This window comes from Sphaerodactylus townsendi, linkage group LG03 (genome assembly GCF_021028975.2).
Source record: "Sphaerodactylus townsendi isolate TG3544 linkage group LG03, MPM_Stown_v2.3, whole genome shotgun sequence".
NCBI lineage: Eukaryota > Metazoa > Chordata > Lepidosauria > Squamata > Sphaerodactylidae > Sphaerodactylus > Sphaerodactylus townsendi.
Genome location: NC_059427.1, coordinates 98,023,479 through 98,047,509, shown reverse-complemented (window position 1 = coordinate 98,047,509; position 24,031 = coordinate 98,023,479).

Here is a 24,031-nt window from a genome sequence, read left to right as displayed (position 1 = left end):
TGAGCCAGTTGGTACAAAGGCACCAGTGAAGTTGTTATGGCTTGGCTCTGTTTTCTTCTTGCCACTAGTGGCCCTGTATGTTAAATAGCCAGTCCTATTCCAGAAAATGACTCTGATATAATTTGACTTCTGGCAGACCAGGGATTGGAATAACTATTTTTCCTGATCAGTCCACGTTTAGCAGTCACTTCCAATGCAGGCTATCCGGCAGTATTCTATGCATTTGGGGTGGTATTACAGAACTACTTCAAATAAATTTGTTTTCAAAAACATGGGGGGTTTCATCAATAGTTCAAAGTTGTAGTTATACATTTATAAATTTTAGGTAGGCACGCAAAACTGTAATGAGTGACTGAACCACTACCAGGTTGGCTGTGGCACTTGTTCAGAAAACACAGTAGGGGAAACGCATATTGAGAGATTGACAGGAAGCTGATCTGAACATATTCAACATATACCCAAAGCCCACCAAATGCTATTTCAGCATCTGCTGTTTTTGTTCATATATCTAAAGCTAATTAAGAAACTGCGTTATATATATGGCAGTTCAATGCAATAAAAATGAATCTGAGTCATTCAGCTAAAAACCTATTGAAATTCACTTATCTCCAACACATAAAATGTTGTCAGTTCGTATTAACATCATGCTTTGAGAGGATTTTTAAAAAGGCTCAGGTAAGTCCAAAATCAGTTCTCCAACTTTTCATAAAACATTTAATATAAAAATTTCCATCTACATATTATACGCATATGGTATTGGTCTTGAATGTATTATTTATTTGATTTTAAGCTGTGTCAAGGAAGCTTACAAGCAGTTACACTTTACAGGAATAAAATCAGCCGTAGCTGAAAGCCAAAATCTCTGTGCTGAAGAACTAGTAGGTGGAAGACTGCTTGGAGAGAAAGTAAGAGTAAAGAAGGAGTACCAATCAATAAAATAAAAAAGATATGAAGGAAAAAAGGAGAGGGGAAAAGGGAAGGAAGGCTAGTTTTGTTTAATTGAATTCCTAACTGTGGAACTGAAGCAAGTCCTGCAGGGCTTAGGTCTCATTTGAAAGAGTGTTCCACCAGGCCAGGGCCAAAGCCAAAAAGATCCTGACTCTGGCTGAGGACAGCTGGACAGTCTTCAGGTCAGGGACTACAAGTTGTTACTTGCAGAGTGCAATGCTCTTTGGGGGGTGGAAGTCATGGGATCATCTCAAAATATTGTGTCTTCCAAGCACATAGCAGGTCTTATTCTCAATTTAGTATCTCAATCCCCATCTGAGTATATCCATCTCTCAGTATCAATCTATCCCCTGATGAGGCAATCTCAGAATTCAAGAGGTTCACTGTGACTTGTTTGCAAGGCAGTTTACTGAAAACTGTGTAACCACTACTATGACAGGTCAGTTTCAGGATGTTAACAAAATCCAGTCTAACTGCAGTTGCTAAAATGAGTTTCAGTTATTGTAATCTGTGGATGTGGAGCCACTTCTTGTACAACCTACCACATTTCTGCTTGACCCTTGCTCATCTTTGCTAATTACCTCTACCCAGAGGGGATTGCCCAGTTGGGTCCAAGAAGCAGTTTTGATTCTAGCCATGCTGAAAGAGTCAGTTCTGAGGCCCCTACTAAAGAAACTTTCCTAAACCTAAACAATTTAAACAACCTTTGGCTTGTGGTAAATATCCACTTCATGGGCATTTGCTCCGGTATGTTATGGTCCTATAAGATGAGGGTATTTCTATATTCTTTAACTCAGCATTGTGCCTGGTTTGGGAAGTCCTCCATTGCCCTGACTGACAACTTTCACAGGAAGAGAAACAGAAGCAATAAGACCCTACTGATACTCTTAGCACTCATTTAGGGTATGTTTAACAGCAGATAAGCATCATTTAATTTGTATCCTCTCATCTGCATCAACCCACCTCTTACTACTTGGCCTGTATCTTTGGGTTCCACTGCAATATGATTATTATTGGAAAATTCTAGAGATTCTGCCTCTGATTGTGTAAGTGTATATTTTCCTGTTTCATTAGAACCTACATAATAAGTATATTTTAAAAGGCATTTTAAAACCAATTCTTAGAGGTCTTATAGCTCTGAAATGCCAAGGAACTACCAGTAAAAAAATGGTCCTTTGTTTCCCTTTTTTGTGATTTCTCCTTGTCTCTGTGACTCACTGTCCAGTACAACTTGGTCTCAGAGTTTTTGGTAGTTCAGCAGGTCAGTTCCATAAATGTGGATGCCTAAGATCTTCAAACTGCTTATTTAAATAAAACTCTGGCAAAATAAAATGAGAATTATGCCATTAGAACTTGTTTTGGATTCTGCACAAGGCATTCAAGAAGTGTTATTGTGACAATGGCTTTAAAAATTTCTTATGGAATTTCATATTTAGATCCAGGAATACTAAGTTGCTGGCAACTACAAATGTCCGTCACAACTCAGATACTAAAGGGTTAACTGTTTGTATGTAAACAAGATCGTGAGGTCACTGTTTTATACCAGACCTGGTATTTAAACATTGGTCAGCTTGACCACCTTTGCCTACGTGCTGAGAAGCACACACCTCAGAAGTTATAAAGTTACTTGACTTTCTTTGTTTGAGTACTACTACTAGTAGTAAGAGAGTAGTAGTAAGAGAGTATATATCTCACACATATGAGTGAGAGACCACTCTAACAACAAGGCTAGATAGAAAGCAAGATGCAGTCTTAACTGTGTACTTGCTAATATAGAATTTCTTGTTTTATATCCATGTAACCTTTCCCCCTTTTTTAAAGCTGGTAAACATTCTGTATAAAAAGCACACTCACTATCTCTGCATTTCTTTATTTTGCCACTGTGCAATTCTGCTGCTTAAGTATCTCTCTGAATATATTGTTCAGAAATCCCAACACAAGTATTGCATGCATAAGTGGCATGCAGTACTTACCCCATGGTTGTTTGCCTCGTCATGGGGTTTCCCCATATTTTCTTGTTCACTCCAGGGACAGCCAAGTCAAGTGGACATTTTGCCCACCTCCACACTTCCTTGTTGTGTCTGCAACCTCCATTTGGATTGCTCTGTTTGTGTGTTTTTTTTTAAAAAAACAGCATTTATAGCTTCTTCTTTTTTTAAAGGAAGCCCCTCCAAGCTTTCTGAAATGCTAGCCTGAACGGTGGGTGGAACTGTTTCTGCTGTGTGGGCAAAAGGAGTGAGAAAACCCAAAACAGGTCTAATGCACTCTGTTTTCATTTGCTTTCCCTGTGCATGTTACCTGCTTTTGCAATCTATGGGGATTCTCTGATCTGCAGTGCGATAAGTTCAAGAGCAGGGGAAACATGTGCACAACCAAGTATCTGACCTAAAAGGAATGCACACTCACCACAGAGCAGACCACAAGTGAATAAAAAGCCATAGTCTTCATGGATGTGATTTCACATTATGAGATTTTATCCAATATAACAGTGTTCAAAAGGTACCTGGATGGGTGAAGTTTCACATAAGCAGTAGAGCCACTTGATAAGTTTCTAGATACCATTTTCTACATCATCTATTTATTGTCTGTCTGGTTGCCATGGTAAGTACAAGTCACCTGTATTATACAGAAATACAAGATACTCCTGAAGAACAAAGCCATAAATTTCTCAGATTGTGGGCTGAGAGGTGATTCATTCCATTTATGTAGACAAATATGGGGCATGCACTTTAATTTGGGTGGAGAAAGGGTGCAGAGCAGTACACATGGGACCCACTCCCAATTTCATAACAGATTAAAGTGAAACCCTCACAAGTAGGACAGGGAAGCTTTAACGGTTTGGAACACTCTGTCAGCAGGGCTCAGTCTAAGAACCCAGGCACCAGTGGTGAAATGGACTGAAGTCTTTCTTGCTCAATCTCTATTTTCAAAGTCCCACTAGGCTTGTGTTCATTCTAGGGAAGGGAATGTCAAGGAAACACTAGTGACTGTACAAATTAGCCTCACATGTTTTATTTCTTTTCTTAGTTCTGCAATATTATGTTGAATTTTGATAGTTGCTCTTGTGCTCCATTGAAATAAAACTGTATTTTGGTAAATAGAAATCTTTTATTTTTAAAGATCTCAGACTGTGGTCAAAGATGTCACCCAGGACATCTGATGTTCACCAAAAACTCATGACTAACCATATAGTTTACCAGGGAAGAGGTGATGTATGAAGCACTACACACACACAAATATGTACGTGGTGTCTATCTATACCTCAAGCCACAGGTAGAGAAAAGTCATAGCTTAAGTGATGGTGACTAAAAAAACAAAAGGTGAGAGAGCAGGCAGGAAGTGTGAGCAGGCCCCTCTCTCACACACAGGGATTACCTGCTGCCACTCAGGCAAAAGAAGCAGAATGGAAGGGAGAGGGGAATCATTTTACAACCTCAGTTTGTCTGTTTTCACCTCATCTCTAATCAGAAACTCATCTCACCCCAGGAGTTCAGTGCAGGTAACAATATTTTAATTATATTTAAATATTCACAATGATTAAGTTTAATCTTACTCATGCTTTCCTATGCCTGTTTACCAACCTAAAAAAGCTTCTGAAACTGAAAGATGCTTAGATTCTGGCTTTGTAGAGCCTCTAGCAATCATTTGCATCTGAATTGGCTTAGTCATACAGCATAACCCAGTTGCAAATGATTGATGTAGGGCAACAATATTGTAATATCCAACAACTCACACTTACACCCAAACAAAGATGAGTGAAGCTTTTGAAGTGAAATAAAAAAGAATATTCCTGTTCTCTTAAGTGTACTAGAGCCCTTGAACTGTGCCCAGAAAGCAACAGTAAGCCAGTGCAGTTGCCAGCATAACAGCGAAATGTCATAAGTGATTTGCACCTGCTGAAACTACGTTGCCAAAGGAAGCGTTATAATAGACCAACCCTGAAATTATGAAGACATAATCAGCACAAATGAGGAAAGTACTGAGTTCTTTTTTTTCTCCTGCATATGAGGTAAAATGTATGTCAGTTCTGTTTTTATTAGCTCCACATACAGGTTCAATTAGAGATCTGAAAGTTGTCCATTGGATGTTGTATTCACATCATTGGACCCATTCCAAAACAAGTTCAGGGATGTGATCTCCTACCTATTGCCAGATTAATTTTATTTGTTTACATGTTGCTTCCCACTGTCCTACTTCTCTCCTCCATGCCCTCTTACTGTTTGCTGCCACTTTTAAAACACGGCATTTCACTGTGCTTTGTGTACATGAGGACTACATTAACACAATGACCCAGCTGTCTGAAGGAAAAGCTTCATTTTCCCTGTGTCAGTCAATTGCAAATTGTGCTATGACCAAGTGCTGTGGCTTTTAAAAAGAATACTTCCTTAAAGAAGGGTGTTTAGATCCTTTGCAACTATTTATTTATTCATGGTTTATATCCTCCTGTTTAATTTAAAAGTACTCCAAGTGGCACACATTCAGTTTAAAAAATACAGGTATCATTGTAATAGAAAACAAATTAAACCATACAATCAAGAACAAGAACAAGCAAAATCAAGAAAATGATTAACAACAATAATTGGAAAATACACTGGAGCTTATCCCACCCTAACAAATCCTTAAAAGCAGCAACACTGCAAAAGATCAGAAGAAATAAACAGCATTAATAGAGTACAAACCAAATAAACAATTTCAAAGTTTTTTTTTAAAAAAAACCTGGCATAAATCATCAACTTTGGGAAAATAATTTAGTTCCCCAGGAGGTCATCCGGAAAAGAAGTGTCTTAAATGATCTCTGAAAGGCCATCAATGAAGGGGCCACTTGGGTCTCTTCAGAGTGTCAGGGAAATGAGCAACACATATGTTGGTTGCATTAATAAACTAGAGATAACAATAATAGTAATAATCCTGACATTCTCTTGATTATTAAGCTGAATGGAAAAAAGACTAGTGATATGGGACTCATCTTAACAGCTGTTCTCTTCAACCTAAAACAATCATTCAGCATAACAGAATTAATATTGCTCTCCATTTGCATCTTCCCACAGAGTGCAAAAGTCATTATTTGAAACTATTTCCTAAATGAAAGCAACCGAGAAATTGATAGGCATTAGGCATCAAACCTCTGGCTGTCATAGAGAAGTAGATATTCTTAGTGTGATGATGTTCAGGAAAAAAAATTATTTTTAGCTTGCTTTGGAACAGGTGGTTGGAAACACTTTAACATGCAAAATGATTTGGGATGGAATACTGTTCCCAGGTCCTGTTGAGCTGTGATGATATTAGCAGCACCCACAAGGGGCCTCTTGCCTCTCATTTGCCTGTTCCCAGTCAAGAAGATTGCCATATGTGGTGACATTGTTTACATGTTTGGAAACTGAACATGAATCTGTTTGCATAATTGGGATTTACAGATTATCACAAGGTTTCCTTCCTGAGATCACAAGCATTAAGGGTGTTTCAGTCACCCTGGGCTAGGTCAGATATTCTGGATAGCTCCACATGCTGAATTGCTGTGGCTACAACCAAACAGAAAAAGTGAAGTCTGAGCTGCCACAACAATCATGCTGACAGGCATAACTTTCTGACAGCAAATAAGATGTCAGATTAAATAATGTGCAATGCAAATAATGACCGGGATGGGGCACCTGTCAGGATTGCCAGTTTTCAAGTTTTGCCCTGGACTTGAGTTTTGGGGCTTGTTCTCAGGGTCTTGGAATATAGTGGGTGCAGCCTTAAATTAGGATCTGGATAACCCAAGTTCAAATTCCCACTCTACAATGGAAGTTCATTGGTTGATACTGAGCCAATCACTCTTTCAACCTCACCTATGTCACAGGGTTATTGTGAGGATAACAGGGAGAAAGAGCAAGTGCTGTAAGCTACACTGGGTCTCCAGTGGGGAGAGCTCCTGCAGGATGGAGTGAACAAGATCTTTAGGGCAGAATATGGAGGTCTGCTGTCTGAAACCACTTGCATTTTCACCTTAGCAAAATGATTTCTTAGCACAAGGTATCTAAGGCAGATTCCATGGGTCAGAAACAGCGGTGTGAAAAAGGTGTGAGAATGGTATAAACCCTTTTACTCCGTTTTAAACCATTTTACACCGTTTTCACACTGTTGTTTTTGGCCCATGCGGAATCCACCTAAGTGAAGAGTTTTGAGATGTATATGGCCTGTATGGTTTTTCAACTTGTGCTAAAACCCTACAGGGGCCACTTTTTCTATCACCAGGTTTGATACGTTTTTTACAGGCATCATTGTTTTAATACCAATATATTTTACTAGGAAAAAAGCAGTGTTCTATGTGCATCTTAAAGATTCACTGACTGGCAAATAATTCCTGAGTATTTTAATACTTTGATAGTGAAAGGTTCTTGGCCTTGTGCCTATCAGCACACTAGGTGAGAAGTAATTAAGGGATAATCTTTATTTAGTCTGCTGCATTAGAGACAATAAATCTTCCAGTGTGAGCTGATTAATAACCAGAGGGGAACCAAGACATTAAATCAATTTTCAAAGCCATTTACTTCTTTTGTAAGCTATGCTGCAGAGCAAAGACCAACTAGGGTAAAATACAGCAAATTAATCCTCAGAATCTGAAGAAATAGCTATTACCTTTTTACCTCAGCAGCCTGAATGCAATGTCCCGTCAGCAAGCATCTGATCACAAAGATTTACACATCTACTTTTTATGTAGAGAAAATAGCCTCATGTAATTTGTGAGACTTTATACATACATCTTTGGGCCTTTCCCCACTTACCTTAAGCCCCGCACTACTCTCCTCAAGTAGCGCGGGGTCCCCAGGCACTCCCCACAACAGGGGCGGCAACAGCGCAGCCGCCCCGACGCTGCCATTGTCGCGCCCCCTCAGCGCGTGACATCCTTGGCGCTGGAGAAAAAGGCGCCTTTTGATGAGCCCGCTCAGAGCATGGGTTCGTGGGAACGCCCAGGCGCATGCCAGGGATGCCGCGTGCTGAGAGCAGCACGTGGCATAGGGTGGATCATGGAGAGTGGGGAAACGCCCTTTGTAAAATAAAAACTAAGCATTATGGTTCCATTCTCCAGCAAAAGTCTGGAATTGGTTTGTCATGTTTCTCTGATTTTTAAACTCTCTTCTCAGGAGGGTCAGATCAATAGTCTGATGAACAGGACCTTCTCTGTAGTGACACTTCAGCCATGAAATACCATCCTCACACCTAAAAGAAGAAGAATTGTTTTTATACCCCACTTTTATCATTTTTAAGGGGTCTCAAAGCAGCTTATAATCACCTTCCCTTCCCCTCCCCACAACAGACGCCTTGTGAGGTAGGTGAGGCTGGGGGAAGGTTACCCAGCAGGCTTCACGTAGAAAAGTGGGGAAACACAGGTCTCCAGGTTAAAGTCTGCCACTTATGTGGAGGAGTGAGGAATTAAACCTTGTTCTTCATGTTAGAGTTTGCTATTCATAACCACTACCCAATGCTGGCTTTCTATTCAACTTGTGCTTAGCCTGTGCGGATTTAGGCACTGTGTTAAAATATTCTTGTTTACAAGTTTTGATTTGACTTAATTTTTTTTTCTTTCAATATACATTAGATCCTAAGAATCTACTCTGCTAACAATGGAACTTTCCTCAGCATAAGGGATCCTTCTGCAGTGGAAGAGGCATGCATGTTCTACTAGAGGAAATCTCTTTGCGACAGAGGAAGGTTCAGCCATTAGTAGAATTAGACTCATAGGAACCACCCCTACATGATTTCTTTCACTAATTGGATGCTGGGTTGTCTCATGGTATTTTAAAGAGGCTTGTAGTACTTTCTAAATCAATGGTTTTGATTATTATTATTCAATTACATTATTGTTGTTGTGACTCACGTCTGAATGGTATCAGCTTAAGAGGTGGCATGTCAATCTTTAAAATTTTTGTGACAAACAAAACCAGGGGTGGGGGTTGTTGTTTACTTGGGAAGTTCCACACAGCTCTGCTGATTGTTGCTATTAGCATGGACATAGTCATAATCATCAGGCTTAGGCCATCAAGAGAAGATATTTGCTGTCATTATAATTTGAGGATTCTACCTCAGCAGCTGTGCTCACAAACTCATGGGAACAGGCCATAAAATGCTGAGAAAATAATGCTGCTTCTTCCCAGGGAAATATACTCTTCTTTGTCCTGTATGATGACAGAAATATGGAACGCATCCTTGATCAGCCCAAGGGTCTGATCAGCATCCCCAGTGGCTATCCTGATGGTTCCAGGAAGTACACAAGTAGAATGAAGACAGAAGTCCTCCCGATGCCTGTTCCTAACATCTGGTATCCATTATTAGCATCTACTGTGATCGTGACCTTATTTTCCCAACTATGTATAAGGGATGCAAGCTATTAAAGAAAGCAGTGCCCTTTAGCAATAATAATAATTACTGAGGAGAACCTTAGTTAAAATACCCACTAACTCCCAACCCAACCCAAATCAAATTACATTACTTTGAAGTAAATTCCACAATTTCAATGGAGTTAACCCTGAAGTAAATATATTTAGGACTGCAGCCTTAAACATATTACACAATCCACCATAATTAATAAAAAATGTGCTGATTGCATAGTGCTAATTGCTTCCATTTTTTTCTGTCTGTTAATTATTTTGATTGTGTAATATTGAAATTACAGAAAAATTGCTTCTTTGAGAGTCCGCTTGGTATTTTCTTGTTCTGTTCTATATTACAGCAATTATACTTTATGTGTCATACTAGCAGCATAACCCATTGCAGGGGAGATGCAATGGGCCCTAGCAACAGGTCAAAGAGGAAGCATCTGCCCATTGTGGGGGTTTACTGGAGCTGGAATGGCGCCCACCTCACCCTTCCTCGCAGCACGCTACTTACCTGGGTCTGGCAAAGGGTGTGTAGGAAGGTGAAAATATGGGCAGGGTGGAGAAGAGTGGCTTTAGTGGGGGGAAGGTGGCAAGGTGAGTGTTGGGGTGGGGGTGGGTTGAAAGGTATGACTAAGGGTGGGGGAGGGCAGCAAGGTGAGTTTGGGGGTGGGGAGGGTTGAAGGGTGTGGCTAGGAGTGGAAGAGGATGGCAAGGGATGGCTAGGGGTGGTAAGAGGGTGGCAAGGAATGACTGGGGTGGAAAGGGAGGGAAGGGGTGGCTAGGGGTTGGGGAGGGTAGAAGAGATGGTTAGGTATGGAGGAGGGTGGCAAGGGGTGGCTAAGGGTGGAGGGAGGGTGGCAAGGGATGGAGAGGGGTTGGAGAGGGTGGCAAGGGGTGGCCAGGGATGGCTAGGGTGGGGGAAGGTGGCCCAGGATGGCTAGGGGGTAGAGAGGGTGACAAGGCGTGGCTAGGGGTGAGGGGATGTGGCAAGAGATGGCTAGTGGAAGGAGAGGTGAGAAATGGTGGCTAGGAGTGAGGGTAAGGTGTGGCCTGGCCTCTTTGGCCCATTGCAGCTTGTGGGCAGGGGAGTAGGTGCTCTGAAGATGGCAATGGCCAATTGAAGTGCAGGATGCACAGAGTTTTGGTCCTTGTGCATCCTGCATGCTAATTGGTTAAGGGTTTGTCCTCAGACATTCAAACCCTTAGCCAATTATGTATAGGGATTTTGCATTCTTACAATATTATAAATGAAGTCCTGTCCTGTGTATTGGAGCACAGCCCTTATCCAAGGCTTTCGCAGCCAATCTTGCTCTTAAACCAAATGCACAATAACCCATTCATAAGAATTTTCTGTCTGTGTACTCTAGGTATCGAAAAATGAAGTCACATTTTAGTTACTGACAAAACAGCAAGCACAATTAAGACATCGTCATAGTATACATTCTAAATGAAACGAACTCAGTGTTCTCCTTAAGCTCTCTATTCACAATCAAACTGCAGTAAAAGCTTTTATTCCTCAATGGTGGGACACATAGCACCAGGAACAAATTAGATGCAGCTGCTTCTGAGTAAAGCAATTAAACATCCTTCTATTTTAATGCCTGTTTTTTCTCTTTTAGAACACCAGGAACTTGGATTAAAATAATCATGAATGGGAAACTGAATTGGGAACTGAATGGGAAACTGAATTTTTACCCTTTAAAACTTACAATGAACTGGCTGATTAATTGCAACATGTTTAGTGAAGTTTAATTCCCATTATCTGAGAGATAGGGTAAATGGAAAGCATAGCTCTACTAAGCCATTATCAACTGCTTAAGAGAACAGCAACATGATGAAGTTGAGATATATATGCTTCTTTTGGATGAATGCAATAGTGACTACATGGTGCTGACTTTATACCAAAGAAAGGGCAGACATGGTCCTAGGCAAGTAAGCATTGTTGAGTTTTTATATGCATAACTGAGCGAATGGCAAGGTAACTTACAGTGGGAAGAGCAGTGTTATAGTACGAAAGGTAACAGATAACAGATAACACGAGGCATTTTCAAATGTTGCAGTCTCATGAACTGTGAGCCCCTACCTCTTCATTGCTCCTACCTGATTTATGCCTTTGATACAATAGACTGTGCTATCTTGTTGAAATGTTTAGAGGCAAAAGAAGGTATCAAGGTGCCCAGAGTCAAGGGCCCCAGCCCAGAATTTGCCACTCAGGAGACTTTTGGGTGGGCAGCACAGCCTCTGGCAATGGCTGAAGTGGCCCTGGACTCTTCAGGGCTCAGACTGTACCTGGAAGCTCGAGAGAAAGAACCAGGCAAGCTTGGGCAGAGGGAAGCACATAGGGTCAGATTAAGATCTTTAGAGGCCCTAAACTCTGAAAATATTATATCATTATTTGGATGAAACAAAACACCTATTATTCCATAGCTCTCTTGCCTTGAAGATACATGGCACTTTAACTTACACAAATCAAAGATGCAAAAATAATGTTTACTGTTGCTTACTTATAACTTTATTTCTATTTAAAAGTTTTCTCCAGCATTTTTTAATTGCAAAATCTTTGATCATACCCTTAAAATTAATCTGATGTAACAAATCTGCTTCAGTACTTTGCAGAGATAATGGCAGAGGTGGGATCCAACTAGTTCTCACCACTTCTCTAGAAGTGGTTACTAATTTTTTCTGAGTGCCGAGAAGAGGTTACGAAAACAACCTCCCTGCCCAATAGGGACTGGAGGTGCGTGTGTGCGGTGCTGCCTCTGTTTGAATCCCACCACCATCAGAACCTGCTATTAAAATTTTTGGATCCCACCACTGGATAAGGGGGTAGGGCAGTGATGGCGAATCTTTTCGAGACCAAGTGCCCAAATTGCAACCTACTTATTTATCGCAAAGTACCAACACAGCAATTTAACCTGAATACTGAAGTTTTAGTTTTGAAAAACCGGTTGGCTCCAAGGTGTGCGTTACTCAGGAATTAGCTTGGTGGTAGTTGGTGGCTTTGCTTTGAAGCAACCGTGCAACTCTTCCAACGGGTGAATCACGACCCTAGGAGGGTTTACTCAGAAGCAAGGCCCACTGCCAGCAACTGAGCTTATTCCCAGGTAAAGGATCGCGCTTTAGTTCTTCACATGAAAATCAGTGGGGCTTAACAGCACTTAACAGGGTTACCTACACTGCTTCCCCAAAACTAGGTTTTAGGTTTAATGCTAATAATTGAGCCCAGTGGCCCAGGGGGCGCACTCTGTTGGGGGGGGCACTTAAGAGAACAGGGGGACCAGTTATTATCAGTGTGACATTTGTCTTGTGGTTCCACAGGTTGCAGTCTCCCTCATCTTTAGGAGAAATCATTCATAGTTGGGGAGGGACCATGGTTCAGTGGTGGTGCAGCTGCTTGACCTGAAGAAGGTCCCAGGTTCATCTCTGGCATCTCCAGTTAAAGGATCCGGCAGTAGATAGTGATAAAGATCTCTGCTTCAGACCCTGCAGCCAGTCAGAGTAAGCAATTCTGATCTTGGTAGATCATGGGTCTGATTCAGTATAAGGAAACTTCATGTGTTCATAGCTTTGGCATTAGATGTTATCAGTATGCTAACATGGAGATCTATATCTCTCTATCCAAATCCCCTGGGGGGTTGCTAGAGACCTTGAACTACTGTCTGACTGCTGTGGTTAAATGACTGAGAGTAAACAAATTGAAACTGAATCCTGGCAAGATGGAGCTACACTATCTGAGAAACCTGAGAACTTGCAGGACATATGGTTTCCCATTTTTGATGGGGTTCAGCTGACTCTTACTGACTCAGTTGAGAACCTAATTATGCCTTGTTTCAGGTGTAATAATATATGTTCAGTGGTGCCACCTCGTGGCCCAGTTTAGCCATTTTATGAAAACCATAGTTCCTATTTCTGGGCTGTTTCAAGATGGAGACCTGGCTGAAGCCTTATGTTATACACCAGCAATAAATATAGTTATACCTGCCTGTTTGACTGATTCGGATTCCCTACATTGCATGAGGTTTCTGTGGTCTTCGACCTGTTACACTGTTTATTAAATGTATCCTCATCAAATTGTTTGTTCTGATTTGCATTGTGAAAAACATGGACTATAAATAAATTGAATAAATGTATGTTTTAGGAGGCTCGAAGGTAGCACACAGTCCCATTGCAGATGATTGCTAGCCTCTTGGGATGCATGGTTGTAATGTCTGAAAAGGATTGCACCAAATCTATTAACAATCTAGACTGAGTTAGACTAGATATCACCTGTGTTCACAGGAAACCTTTGCCCAATGATCTATATACATCATGATGCCATGATCACCCTGCATCTTAATGGTGCATAGTTACCCTGTATCCGCACTGTTGGAACAGTCTTTCTTTTAACTGTGACATGTTGCCGCTGTTGTTGCTTCCCTACCCCAATTGGGACATACCAAGATGGGCAGTCCCATACACACTGGAGGTGGTGGGCTGCAGCACCATCCCACCACTCCCATAGAGGCTTCCTGGTGATGTGGAGAGACTAGCAAAGCAAAAAAGCCTCCCCACCACCAAACTTAAGTCTGAAGTAGGACCCACCGGCATAGCGTTAGCTGCTCCCCTGGTCACGCCACTGGTTCATTCCCACTACGCCAATGGTGCTGGCAGAAGCCCTGAGATGCTGGTGTGGCGTTCAGTGGAGAGTTCCAGTGTCAATGAGACAGTAGCAGCTGCACACCAGCAGGATTGCCCCTTCGCTGGGAAAGTGCCCCAGGGAGGGTGAATCTGTCAATGCAGCAGCGCACTGCTCCCAAGAACAGATTTGCCCCCTCTTTGGAGAGGCTTTAAGTGTTCAAAAGACAAACAATGTAACAACCAGAAATATGGTAATTTGGATGGCAAATGCAAGTACCCTGTTTCTCCTAAAATAAGACATCCCCTGAAAATAAAACATACCAGAGGTTTTGCTGAAGTGCTAAATATAAGGCATCCCCGAAAGTAAGACATACCAGTAGCAAAGTTTTTCCTTGGAAGCATGTGTGCCCCCAAACCCCTCCCTGCCTCTCCTGGCCCCACCCCAACAGACTGGTTTGTGATGACAACTACTGTACAGTATATAATAAATGTTCATTTTTTTTGTTCAACAATAAATGTGAATTCTTCTTCATGGAAAAATAAATAGGAAAATAGGATGTAGCACATCTTTGGGAGCAAAAATTAATATAAGACACTGTCTTATTTTCAGAGAAACAGGGGTATGTAAGCAGCAAATTTACTTGGTGCACAAAGACTGGATCAGCCCTAGTTGAGTGTTGCAAGAACACCAATTGACACCAGTTTTTGTGACAGAAGAGATTTAAACCCACATTGTGACAATGAGGGGGAAATGACAGGTCTCTTATTTCTTCTTTCAACAAGATCCAGCACTTGGAGACGATGTTTACAGGATACAAACGATTATTTCAGCATGTTCATTAAACAGTGTCTACATGCCAAACATAGCAGAAATAAGAAAAGATGAAAGAGCAGGGAGGAGATTAAAAAATTAATTTACTGCTGTACCTTAAGTACAGAGAACATTTTTCCAGAATAACCAGAAGATGGCATTTCTTCCTTGCTAGGATTGAGGTAATCTTGTGTCCACAAACTCTGCTGTTTCTAGTGTTGTTGTTGTTGTTTTCAATTATTAACACAACATTCAAGAAAGCTGGTACAGCCATTTTGACTAAAATTCCAAAGAGATTTGGTTACAATCATTAATATTAACATTTTCCAGATCATACAAACCCTGTATACAAAAAGAAATATACAATTTCTATAACTGAAAATCCTAAAACATTTTTTTCTGGCTGTACTGCCAATAAAATGAATATGCAAGTGTATTAATCAATGATCCATAAAATCCTTTAAAGACATATACACTTTGTCCATTCAACTAACACCTTCTGAAATCTGGTCTAACTAAATTTGCTTAAATATTTGATTAATGCAGGTGTGCCACTGCTTATGAAATTCTTCTGAAAAATTATTCCAGATTATGTAATAATTAAATTCAAGAGATGTCTACAGGGGCATTATCACCACTGTGATTTTCAATTTCAGAAACAATGGTTGTGGGAATATAAGAAAAGAACCAATCAAATAACAGATCCACAGATTTCTCCAGTCCTATGACTATTCATAACGGAACAGCTAACAAATAACAAAGCACTGGGAGGTTTCTGAAGGAGAAAAAAACAAACCCTGGTAAAATATCCTTTACAATCACCTTTTGCTTCATGAAGAAGGCTCAATGGAATGTTGGGTCAGGAATATTGGGTTGTTTCAAGTAACCTGTCTGTTTTAGTAAGCCTCACCTCCTTTCTCATTCCATCAGGACCAGAATACCCTGGTAATGGCACCCTGGAGTTACATAGCATCCTCAGCATCATTGTTCTAAGGCCCAATTGTCTAACATTCCCAGTTGTGTACAACTGCTATGTGACAGGTCTAAAAATTTTCAGTCAACATTGCAGTCAAGTTTATTTTAGTTCTCATTTCATCTAAACAGAGCTCTTTGGTTCTAAAGTCTGGTGGTTCTCAGTTGACTTTTGGTGTCCTCGGACGGACGGACGGACACACACACACACACACACACACACACTCCCCACCCCCAAACATCAAGAACATCACAGTTCTTCCATCTGAGTTTTCACATCAGCATTCTTTTCCTTATCCATCAGTTCTAGCTCCTGGGAAATCTGTGCTTGATAATATCCTGGTTTCTTGGGATGGAATCTAGATTCCCCAATTTTGTTTGGAAAGTGCCTCTGAAAATTCAGCAAAACCTTCCACACTGACCCTCTCCAAACTCCTTTTCTTCCTAAGTTCTTTTGTAATTTCTTCTTTGGGCGGAATCTCATTAGGGAACATAGATAGCCCCATCCAAGCAGCCAAGGACCTTAAATATATCTTGTAGCTATCCCTAGAATGCCTGCCTAAGGAATAGGCGAGACGCTGGAGGTTTCCCATCTGGCTGGAGAGCTGCCAGCAACAGGAAGCGCTGTGGGATTTCCTCAGATCCCAGATAAATTGGCTCTGCGCTGGTCTCGGCAACCCTTTATTAGGGCTCTATTGTATGGCAAAGGAGGTGAGTAGGGAGATGAGCGGGAGACCGGGAGACCTGGAGATCATCATGTGATGCATGGGACCACACCTGGCTACGCATGGAGGATGGGGTTGCCTGAGCCTAATCCCCAGCCCCAGTAAGACCCATTGTCCCCGCGCTCGTGACTGAGCCAGACAGTTCGCGACCCGACTCATAGGGGATGAGGAGGGGGGTGCGGTGCGACCAGCAAGCAAGCCGAGGGTCCGCTTTGGCGCCCCAACGTTTCTACTACTGTGCTAGTCATGTGCATACCACATCTCCTCCTTTTTTACATTTGTAGTGCGTAATCAAAAGTCGCTAAGGGCGATGAAGGGGATCGCTTTGTCTCCTCCGGGCCAGTTTCCATTCTCGCTTTCGACCCAAGCTGCCGGTGTAACATTAGAACTTCAGCGCGTGGGTAAGGGAATTGAGGGCTTTGCACACGCTATATAAACATTAGACACACATTGAACGCAAACAAGATCCGAGCAACCCAGGCACACAATTAAACCAGCGCAGAGCTGCAACGGCACTCAACCACCTCCCGCAGCCAGCTCCAGAGGGCTGACCACCAATGGGGCAAAACATCATACTAGATTAGGATACAACTTCTTTGCAGCCCAGTTTATTCTTCATAGAATCACCTGGGAATTATCAGAAAGATTAAAACAACACATATTATGTACATTCTCACAACCTTTAAGATGATAATAACAATAAGTAACTGGCCAGCTGCACTCCATTGTTCCAGGGTCGCTTGGACGAAGTTCCTGCTGCTCGGGAGGCCAGAGCCGCCCAGGAGCAATGGAGGTGAATTGATGGGCTTCAAGAAGGCACAGGCCAGTCACGGCCAATAGTCTTGGTGTTACAGGAAACAAGTCCGGGCTCCCACAAGGAAGTTGCGAGGGAGACAGGCTCCGCTTTGAGAGGGCTACCGGCCAAGCCGGCTGGTGAGTGGGATCAAAGGCAGAGCGAGCCGCGGCGGCGTCCGGCTCCCCGGGGTGGAGCCTCAGCAGAGAGTCCCGCAGACAGACAGGCGGAAATGCAGCAATAAATAAAATAACATAACTTGTGTAAAATTAGGGCATGTACAAATTTAAAACAATAAACATGGCTAAACGACACATAGGCTGGATGATGTATGGAGGGAAGGCAACCTGCATGCATAATTGTCCAATGCATGGCTCTTGCTGTTTGACTACCAAAGCCACAGAGCTGATGGCTTAGGAGTCCATGATCAAGAATGTAGGAGAGCTACTGATAGTCTTTGAAGTATTGCAGGTTCAGTGATTCTCACTATGTTGCCAGAGAGAAGGCGCGGTTCCAACAATATTCAAGCGGCCGAGAACAGCGGGAGAGTTCCGCGGTTAATCTATCAGGAATGTCCCTGGCTGCAACCTGGGCTCAGCCAGGGGCGCGTGAGGAGTGAGAGAGAAGGCTATTAGAGAGGAGGAGGCAGCAACACGCGGCATCAAACCTCTGAGTTGCCACAGCTGGCCCAGGCTGCCTCCAGGGGGGGGGTGAACCAGCCGGGCCTGCATCCTTGTGGAAGAAATGTGGGTGTGTGCTGGCTCCAGGAGAGATCCCCCCTTCTCCCATCTCGGCCCAGGCTGGGGCACCGGCCTCTGAAGAGGGCGGGCGGGTCGACCCCCAGGGAGTCTCTGGGCCCATCTCCATGGGGCTGGTCTGGCGACAGCTGACCCCTGTATGGAAGAGAAAAGACAAGCAACGCTTTTCCCCTAGGGTTTTGCTGCGGCTGGCTGAGTTAGTCCTTATAGATGACAATGGAAGGCTCGAGCCCTGAGTGGCGGCAATTTTTGATAGAGAATAGAGAAGAGTAATTTTGGATATGGTCTGATGAGATGATGTGAGACCTTGACAATAATGGGGGGGGAATCCACTCTTTCTTTCTGTTTGGCTGGGCTTTTGAAGAGCTGGGTCACATTCACAACGCATCACTTGCAACATTCACATGCTAAGAGATACAAGGCAGGGAATTGCCCGAAGGCTTAGGGAGAAGGGAGGTCATATCCAGGCGTCGGATGTTTGTTTGTAAATCCATCCCAATCACCGGGCCTAAGGTGTGGGTTTTCTTTTTGCAAAGCAACTTGAACAATTCACAATTATAGTTTCATCGTGAATATAGCATCTATAGGAAAGATACAGAGAAGATGCAAAGAAAAACAGTTCCTGGGCTTTGAGGTTTGATCACAGGAGAATTGAGAGGGGTTTGCAAAACCCTTTATCATGATCCTGATCTAGAGGTGGGGTGCGGCCAGCCCATTAGGAAAGAGGGAGTGGCAGAAATGAAGGCAGGGGAAGGGAGCCGGAAGTCAGCTCTACCTCCCTCCCTTTAAGGGACTTTGGCCGGTTTACTGCTTCCTACCTTCACAGCGAGGCTGTGTAAGATAGGTGGCTGAGAGACCCCTTGGCACTGTGGACTAGCCGGAGCGCTTCAGTGCAGAGTAGTACCGTGGGAGAAGGGAAATGATTTGGCTTCTGCGAATCCTGCTCACCAATGGCAGCAGGCCTGTGATGGACGGGTTAAAAAGGTTCTCAAGGAGAGGCTTGAAAGTTTGAAGGCGAACTAAGATGGAGGCGGTTTGGAAGCAGGTCCCATCGGTATCCTGGGGAGCACGACGCTGTGTCCTGCTTAAGGCGATAATGGGCTGCTTCGGTATCACAATATAATCAGAAGGAGAAAAACTTTAATTGAAGCACGGGTGATGACAGCTTAGAAGCAATGGAAAAATCCCCCCTATGAGTGTAGGAAAAACTTTGTGGCCCCTTAAAAGGGCAAGACATTGGTGAACATAAGAGAAGTATTGGCCAGAGCACATATAAAGTAACGGTGGAGGATTGCAACTCTGATTCGGAAGATTTTGCTCTCTCTGAGGTGCTGACGCATTTTGCTGCCACTCGGGAGCTTTGAGCTTAGGGCTTTGCATGGCTCAGAGGCTATGAGATCTGGCTTTGAACCTTTACAGCCGGAGAGGGCCAAGGGGCTTTTCTTTCATCGGGCGACTTTTGGCTTAAGGCCATTGTGCGAAAATCTCCCCTTTCCATGCCTCTCATTATCCTGTAGGATTGGCTATGGGCATTCTGAGGGAGGGCTCAAACGGGTAGTCCTCTTCCGTCAGACATTCCTTTCTGCTGTAATTCAGTGACTGACTCTGCAGATTTTGGAAACGCGCGCTACTTGGGGCACTGGCAGAGGTATGGTGACTGGAAGTAGAAGGCTATCAAAGCAGGAAGTATAGACGGGGGGGGGGGGCAAGCTGGCGCATCTGTTTCTCCAATGGTCCTTAAAGTGGGATGGGATCACTATACTGAGCTGGGGCAGCGAAGATCTCACGGGGAGCCTGGGGAAGGGCTTGAGGTGCGGATCTTGGTTCGGCCGGGGAGATGCCCGGCCGCCTCCCCTGGCGCGGCACTGGGAGCTTCCGTCTTAGGACTTCCTGGGGGTCTTCGCCTCTGGGAGAGACCTCCTCCTCGGTCAGGGGTTGTAGGCCCTACCGGCAGCCAGCCTAATTCCTCCGAATGTCCTGGCTTAGCGAAATTGGAGATACCTGCCTGGCTGTCTCATGGGCATGGAGATGGCGCTAGAAGGCTGGCTCGATAGCAGTAATCCATATCCTGGCAAGTTTTGAGCATGTCGGCCAGCTCGGGTTCCTTCCGAAAGGCCTGCGGTGGACGCTTTTACACTCAGCGAGGCGCTCTCCTGTTGCTTAAGGAGTTCGCCCTGGCCTCCTCGCGGTCAAACCTGCCTCTTTGAGGGCCCCTGAGCCTGTTCACAACTCCAGCATAGGGCCTGATTGCGGCCGCGTTAGGAAAAACTTTGGGTTGGCTGTCCGCATTGGGGACTTCAAAAACGCTTCAGGCGATTCAGAGGCTTAATCGTGGCGGGTGTACACCCAGGACGATCTGATTTCGTTGGGGCTACTGAAGGCATCGGCCGTGCAGTTGAGCGGTTGTAGGGCGCTTCGCCGAGGCGGCTGCCCTAAGAAGTATCGCTATGAACCTCCAGATCACAAATTGTGCAGCCCAGAGCATGGAAGGTGGTCTTCCAGTCGCCCGAACCATTAAGGATTCGCCAATCGCCTCTAGCATGCCTCCACATAGGGCTGGTGACTTTGACACCCGCGACCGCCATGGGAGCTCATGGTTGCTAGCTTAAGGGCTATGATCAGATAACCCACTGACGATCGCCACCTCGTGATTTGCAGGGAAATGGATCGGGCACACCGTAAGAATCTGGCATCGCTTCCGGCCAGGTTTTTTTTCCAGATCGTGGCTAATAATGCTCGGCGAGAGTTTTGAAACCCGCCATTACGTATGCTGACGGAGGTGCAGTGGCTTCTGCTGAAAGCGGAGCAGGAGGTAGCGCTGTTTCGCGAGAGCTTGGAAATGGGGTGAAGGAGCAAGGGGGCAGAAGGATGACAGGCGCCCAATTCTGAGGGAGAGAAAATTCCAAGAAATTGAAGGTGAGATCGAAGGAGGGCGGCCTACGCAAGGGGAGCCATAGGTCTGGCAGGCTGATGGCATAAACATTGCCCCATGTCAGTAGCATGGCTATCGGGCGCCAGCGAGGCCTGCGCTAAGAAAGCGCTCGATGTTTTCCCAGTCTAAGATTCAATGTCCCCTCTGGGTACCAGCGGACACTGAGCTCTCAATCTCTCAACCAATTTGGCGCACTTCTTTACGGGACCCTGCCACATTTCGGGCTAACGCCAGTTCGTCAACGGCTTGTCATAAGCCCTGCTTTTGCAAGCTCCCATACTCACCGTGTTCCGGCTGACAGAGCCGTCTCTAGGACGTGCTCCTGGATGCATCCAGAGGATAGCGAGCACTTAAACGGTGGTCCTGGATGCTCATCCAGCCGGACTTCGTACGCGCCTTCCCCAGGCTTGCACGTGAGCAGGGCGGGAGGTTCGAGATTCCCTGTTTCGCATCAGCTTGTAGTCATCCCCGCAGGTCGCCGCTGGCGAATAGGGCGAGACGCCGAGGAGGTTTCATCTATGGAGAGCGCCAGCACAGGAAGCTGGATTCGCGGATCCTGACAACTCAGCTCTTCAAAGCAGTCTTAAACACCTTTTTATTAGGGTTTCATTGTGGGCGTGCAAAGGGAGGTGAGTAGGGAGATGAGCGGGAGACCGGGAGACCTGGAGATCATCATGTGATGCATGATCTCACCTGGCTACACAAGGCATGGAGGTGATGCGTAAGCGTCTGAGCCTAATCCTCACCTGGGGGCAAGACCATTGTCCCTGCGCCCGGTGACTGAGCCAGACAGTTCATGACCCGTGACTCATAGGGGGATGAGGAGTGGGGGTGCGGTGCGACCTGTAAGGGTCAGAGGGTCCGTACATGCCCCAACGCTCTACCTTTTTTTACTTGCTGCTGGGTCAGCAGTGCATTACTACAATATCTTCCCTTCATCTGTATCTGAGGTAAATAGTAATAGCTTTCCATTTGATGCTGTTATAAGGATAATGCAGCATAAGAAGAAATGAGCAAAATACTAAAAGCTGCTTCTTCATTGTACTGATTATTTATATGATCATGCCAGTTGCCACATTAGGTGAGCCCCAGTGAATACCTTAGACCCCAGGCCATGTTTTTGGTGGTTTTTCACCCGGGGCAAGCTTAAATAGTTTCACTGCTGTTGCTGGTTCTTGTAGAATGTTTCAATAAAGGGGGAAAGACTGTGGTGTACTCAGAATGGTGTATTTTCCCCCTAAGAATAAGTCTTTCTTTCTTTTTCCTAGGACATTTCAAATGTTTTCCACTTTAATTTCATTTTTATCTTTCCTTCCATTTCTGCTGACTTTCCCAATAGCCTTAAAGCAGTACTTCAGTCATAACTAGAGGGGAGATCTGCAATACTCAACCACACTTCATCTCTCCATGGACTGTGCTTACTTCATTGCTGTCCTCATAAAGAGCGAGCTGTAATGACTTTAAAATTAAGAAATTGAGGAAGAAATCCCTTGGCTTCAAAATATGGAAACTACTGGCTGCAGTGAATTTTCTGGTCTGAATAGCTGTAGTCTGGTAGTTTTTGCTCCTAGTGTTTTGCCTGCATCTATTGATGCAATTGATGGCTACCTGTGATCCCCCTGATAACATGGGGTTTCCATTTTGTGAGAATAAGTGTGTGTTTTGGCTTTGTTACATGGAAACCCATACTCTCAATAGTTCAGGTTTCTAATCATATGTTCCAAATCTTGAAAATATATGTTTTGCACTGTTCACATAAAATAGTGGCTGTGCATATCAAGAGGATTTTGCATAGCATGCGGGGATAGGGCAGGATACAAATATAATAAACAAATAAAGAAGATTGCACATACCATGATCTCCTCTTATATCCTGTTGGATTGCCAAAATCATATCAATCAAAAAGAGCTAGAGGTCTTGCACTATCTTAACACTGTTTTTCTGTTCTTTGGAAAATAAAACAGACCCTCTCACATTTATCGCCCCAAGAACCCAACATGCCACTAAGCTCCTCTTACACTGCCACCACACCATCATCCCTAATCTGCTGTTTAATGAGATGGAATAAGAAATGAAGGATGAAAGAATCAATTCAGTCCATTCTGAATTGCAGGTTGTAGTTGTCTGCTATTCTTCCAAGCATCACAGAGAACACCACTGTGCCTTCATCATCTAATCCAGAACACAAAGTATAAACAGATCAGCTGTAATCTTGTTAGTTCAGTGTGGCTGTTTATTAAACCGAAATCAGGCCAGCATCCTTTGAAGCTGGTCCAGAGTGGATTGTATCTCCAAGTAGTTGGAAAGATAATGAAGAATGTTATCCTTTCTTTGTAAATGTGATGAAGAAAGTTTACTCAGCAACAAGCTGTGTTAATTGGCAAAGTCACTGCTAGTATTAGGGAAACAGCTAAGACCAAACATTGAGCAAAATAAACTTTAGACAGTCTTACATTGTTTCATTTTGTGAATTCTTGAAGAATGCCTAATATTGAAATGCTGTGGCCATGTCTACTCCCTGTACACACCATGGCTTTTAGAAGACAGCCGTGCAGTAAGATGCAAGGGGAAAGTGACCTATTAAGATATAGCACTAATAATTAATACAAAACTGACAGTCTTTCCACAAATTTATTGGGAAGCCTAACAGAAAAGATTTATCCATGGGCCAAGAGCCAAAAATTGGAATATTGGTATCAGGCAAGGTAGCAACATTTCTTTATTTTTTTTTTCTGAAAGGTGTATGTCTATGTATTACATTTTGATGTGATGACCTGTTCTGATCGGTAGCTTAAGCTTTTCATCATGTAATCAATTAAATAGCAGTTAAAACATTGATCCCTTGGTTGATCAGTTATAGCTCAAAGATAGGGGAAACTGGCTTCAGCCATCTTGATAACTTCATAAAAGTTTGAAGCTACCAATCACGATGGGTTATCACATCAAATAATCTTTCAGAAAAACATAAAGAAGTTTTTGACACCTTGGCATACTTGATGTTGGCACCTGGTCTGGCTCATGGACTAATACTGTTTCTCAGAAACTGTGAGGTACATGAGACTGAATGAAAGTGACTGCCCAAGGTCATCCAGCGATCCCAAAAAAGGGATCTATACTC